Here is a 5000-nt window from a genome sequence, read left to right as displayed (position 1 = left end):
CTAGAAGCCGCCTGTCCCTCTAAGAAGAAAAGTAATCGCTGACAGCACGAAGGATGTCACGCGACTAGTTAGCAGGCTAGAGTCTCGTTCGTTATCGGAATTAACCAGACAAATCGCTCCACCAACTAAGAACGGCCATGCACCACCACCCACCGAATCAAGAAAGAGCTATCAATCTGTCAATCCTTCCGGTGTCCGGGCCTGGTGAGGTTTCCCGTGTTGAGTCAAATTAAGCCGCAGGCTCCACTCCTGGTGGTGCCCTTCCGTCAATTCCTTTAAGTTTCAGCTTTGCAACCATACTTCCCCCGGAACCCAAAAGCTTTGGTTTCCCGGAGGCTGCCCGCCGAGTCATCGGAGGAACTGCGGCGGATCGCTGGCTGGCATCGTTTATGGTTAGAACTAGGGCGGTATCTGATCGCCTTCGAACCTCTAACTTTCGTTCTTGATTAATGAAAACATACTTGGCAAATGCTTTCGCTTCTGTTCGTCTTGCGACGATCCAAGAATTTCACCTCTAACGTCGCAATACGAATGCCCCCGCCTGTCCCTATTAATCATTACCTCGGGTTCCGAAAACCAACAAAATAGAACCGAGGTCCTATTCCATTATTCCATGCACACAGTATTCAGGCGGGCTTGCCTGCTTTAAGCACTCTAATTTGTTCAAAGTAAACGTGCCGGCCCACCGAGACACTCAATAAAGAGCACCCTGGTAGGATTTCAACGGGGTCCGCCTCGGGACGCACGAGCACGCACGAGGCGGTCGCACGCCTTCGGCTCGCCCCACCGGCAGGACGTCCCACGATACATGCCAGTTAAACACCGACGGGCGGTGAACCAACAGCGTGGGACACAAATCCAACTACGAGCTTTTTAACCGCAACAACTTTAATATACGCTATTGGAGCTGGAATTACCGCGGCTGCTGGCACCAGACTTGCCCTCCAATAGATACTCGTTAAAGGATTTAAAGTGTACTCATTCCGATTACGGGGCCTCGGATGAGTCCCGTATCGTTATTTTTCGTCACTACCTCCCCGTGCCGGGAGTGGGTAATTTGCGCGCCTGCTGCCTTCCTTGGATGTGGTAGCCGTTTCTCAGGCTCCCTCTCCGGAATCGAACCCTGATTCCCCGTTACCCGTTACAACCATGGTAGGCGCAGAACCTACCATCGACAGTTGATAAGGCAGACATTTGAAAGATGCGTCGCCGGTACGAGGACCGTGCGATCAGCCCAAAGTTATTCAGAGTCACCAAGGCAAACGGACCGGACGAGCCGACCGATTGGTTTTGATCTAATAAAAGCGTCCCTTCCATCTCTGGTCGGGACTCTGTTTGCATGTATTAGCTCTAGAATTACCACAGTTATCCAAGTAACGTGGGTACGATCTAAGGAACCATAACTGATTTAATGAGCCATTCGCGGTTTCACCTTAATGCGGCTTGTACTGAGACATGCATGGCTTAATCTTTGAGACAAGCATATGACTACTGGCAGGATCAACCAGGGAGCTGCGTCAACTAGAGCTGAGCAGCCGGCCGCCCGGGAGTGTGTCCCGGGGGCCCGCGCGAACACGCAAGCGTCCGCTCAATTATTCTGCAAACAGGAGGAGGCTGAGCTCCCCTGCACAACACACCTCGAAACCCTCTCAGGTCCCGGCGGCGCGCAGCGCCGTCCTAAGTACTTGGTCGGGTTCGAGAGAGGCGCAATCGCCCGGAGTTAGGCGAGTAGACGCTTTAGGTGCGACCACCCGTGCTCCCAACTGAGCTTGCCGCTGCCGACAGAGGCCCGGGAGCGTGCTGTCGTGGCATTGCCGGCGGGAGACAACACGCGCCACCTACGGTGACCGGCAGCTCCAACGCCAGCGCCACAGAAGGACAAAAGCCCCACTTGGGTGCCGAAGCGAACTCTCCCAGCACAGCGCACGCGCCAACACGTCCGCACAGCTGCGATACAAACCACCTGCGAGAACCGCTGGGGCGACCGAGCAGCAGACGGCGTCGCGGCGCCGAGCGCCGGGCGGCGGCGCATCCTCAGCGCACACAGTCCTCAATCGGACCAGCACACTGCAGATGGCCACCGCGCTTCGCACCGGGCCCGCGAGGACCTACTTTGGCCGCAAGGCGCCGCGAGCAGGGGGCGCCGGCGCGCAGCTGCGCCGCCTGCCGCGTCCGTCGGCCGGCGCGCCTGCCACTGGCCGCCCCCACCAGCCGGCTGTAGCGCGTGCGCCCACGCACCGCGCTGCCAGCACGCCGGGCGGCCCCCCCTCACCGGCCGGGGACGGTCCCACCCAGCCACCGCCGCGTATCGCCTCACACCCAGATCCCCTTTCGCGTTCGTGGGCATGGTGGGTCCCCTTTCACGTTCGTGGGCATGGTGGGTATCCCTGAAACAACCGGTTAATAGCTCGACCGATCGTCGCCAACACTGATTCACCTCTAGCGAGAACAACCGCACCACAACGGGTTACCTGTTGTTCATTTGCGTAACGTCACCAGCAAACGTAGACGTCCATCGCCATTTGCAACGAGTATTGCATGCCTGTGTCAGGTGTCACAACACACTACGTCTGCCCACATAGACGCAACAACATGTGCACGCCTCGAGAACACGTGGAAGGTAGCCCCCGTACGTATGCGGTGTCCATTGCGCGAACGACTGTCAGCCGGCCTCTGCAGGATGTCGCAGATGTGGAACGCGGTGCAACATGCTATCACGGTGTGTGAGAAGAGACGACTACGTCCGAATACACGCTCCACTACATCAACAGACTGCTCATGCTGATCGCCATCCAGGGCGTCCGTTCCTCCCACACGTCTGAATGGCGTACCACACTGCAATCCAGCTCTTATAGGGAGACGACACGTAGCTGCGTGCACAATATTTGGACTGTATGGTCTGCCGTTGCTAGGCGCAGTCGTCGTACGGTCACACATGTGCCACGATGTATCATTCAGTACATACGGACCAATGTGCAGTACAGTTTGTGGGTTTTGCGTACATCGGCGGACAGGTGACAGGCCGTACCACAACGTAGGCTGAGTACGTCGGCATGCGAAGGGCATTGAACATGCAAACTTCTCAACGACCAGCTTGCGAAGGCAGGGGGGAAGGGGGGGGGGCATGTACGTCCTGCTGCTATCCACATTACAGTGTATAGCAGGAGCATGTGGAAAGTCAGCAACACCTGCAAGGTGTTTAACATGACGCGATACACAGGGGACCGGGCAGTGCGAATAGCGAACTATATTGCGAGGGTTGCGGTTAGGCAACACTACACTAATTTAACGAGTTGCATAACAATTACAGAGCAGGTTCAGCGACAACGTGCGTCAGGTTAAGGCGCAATATAGGTTAGGTTGAGGCACAATATAGGTTAGGTTAAGGCACAACATGGGTTACGTTAAGGCACAAATTGGGTTACGTTAAGGCACAACATGGGTTACGTTAAGGCACAACATGGGTTACGTTAAGGCACAAATTAGGTTACGTTAAGGCACAAATTAGGTTACGTTAAGGCACAAATTAGGTTACGTTAAGGCACAAATTAGGTTACGTTAAGGCACAAATTAGGTTACGTTAAGGCACAAATTAGGTTACGTTAAGGCACAAATTAGGTTACGTTAAGGCACAAATTAGGTTACGTTAAGGCACAAATTAGGTTACGTTAAGGCACAAATTAGGTTACGTTAAGGCACAAATTAGGTTACGTTAAGGCACAAATTAGGTTACGTTAAGGCACAAATTAGGTTACGTTAAGGCACAAATTAGGTTACGTTAAGGCACAAATTAGGTTACGTTAAGGCACAAATTAGGTTACGTTAAGGCACAAATTAGGTTACGTTAAGGTACAATATGGGTTAGGTTAAGGTACAATATGGGTTAGGTTAAGGTACAATATGGGTTAGGTTAAGGTACAATATGGGTTAGGTTAAGGCACAACGTAGGTTAGGTTAAGGCACAACGTAGGTTAGGTTAAGGCACAACATAGGTTAGGTTAAGGCACAACATAGGTTAGGTTAAGGCACAACATAGGTTAGGTTAAGGCACAACATAGGTTAGGTTAAGGCACAACATAGGTTAGGTTAAGGCACAACATAGGTTAGGTTAAGGCACAACATAGGTTAGGTTAAGGCACAACATAGGTTAGGTTAAGGCACAACATAGGTTAGGTTAAGGCACAACGTAGGTTAGGTTAAGGCACAACGTAGGTTAGGTTAAGGCACAACGTAGGTTAGGTTAAGGCACAACGTAGGTTAGGTTAAGGCACAACGTAGGTTAGGTTAAGGCACAACGTAGGTTAGGTTAAGGCACAACGTAGGTTAGGTTAAGGCACAACGTAGGTTAGGTTAAGGCACAACGTAGGTTAGGTTAAGGCACAACGTAGGTTAGGTTAAGGCACAACGTAGGTTAGGTTAAGGCACAACGTAGGTTAGGTTAAGGCACAACGTAGGTTAGGTTAAGGCACAACGTAGGTTAGGTTAAGGCACAACGTAGGTTAGGTTAAGGCACAACGTAGGTTAGGTTAAGGCACAACGTAGGTTAGGTTAAGGCACAACGTAGGTTAGGTTAAGGCACAACGTAGGTTAGGTTAAGGCACAACGTAGGTTAGGTTAAGGCACAACGTAGGTTAGGTTAAGGCACAACGTAGGTTAGGTTAAGGCACAACGTAGGTTAGGTTAAGGCACAACATAGGTTAGGTTAAGGCACAACATAGGTTAGGTTAAGGCACAACATAGGTTAGGTTAAGGCACAACATAGGTTAGGTTAAGGCACAACATAGGTTAGGTTAAGGCACAACATAGGTTAGGTTAAGGCACAACATAGGTTAGGTTAAGGCACAACATAGGTTAGGTTAAGGCACAACATAGGTTAGGTTAAGGCACAACGTAGGTTAGGTTAAGGCACAACGTAGGTTAGGTTAAGGCACAACGTAGGTTAGGTTAAGGCACAACGTAGGTTAGGTTAAGGCACAACGTAGGTTAGGTTAAGGCACAAC

The 5000-nt window shown here is 51.7% G+C and overlaps 1 non-coding gene across 1 annotated transcript in view; it reads right to left on the bottom strand.

The window, feature by feature from the left end:
• LOC126452740 (small subunit ribosomal RNA) overlaps nt 1-1511 on the bottom strand; it is a 1909-nt gene extending 398 nt beyond the window's left edge. Inside the window, exon 1 of the ribosomal RNA XR_007584722.1 lies at nt 1-1511. This exon is cut by the window's left edge and continues 398 nt beyond it. This is a non-coding gene — a ribosomal RNA (small subunit ribosomal RNA).
• Nucleotides 1512-5000: the final 3489 nt, after the last annotated feature.

This window comes from Schistocerca serialis, unplaced genomic scaffold (assembly GCF_023864345.2).
Source record: "Schistocerca serialis cubense isolate TAMUIC-IGC-003099 unplaced genomic scaffold, iqSchSeri2.2 HiC_scaffold_916, whole genome shotgun sequence".
Taxonomy (NCBI): Eukaryota; Metazoa; Arthropoda; class Insecta; order Orthoptera; family Acrididae; genus Schistocerca; species Schistocerca serialis.
This window is presented reverse-complemented; position numbering and strand designations above follow the sequence as displayed.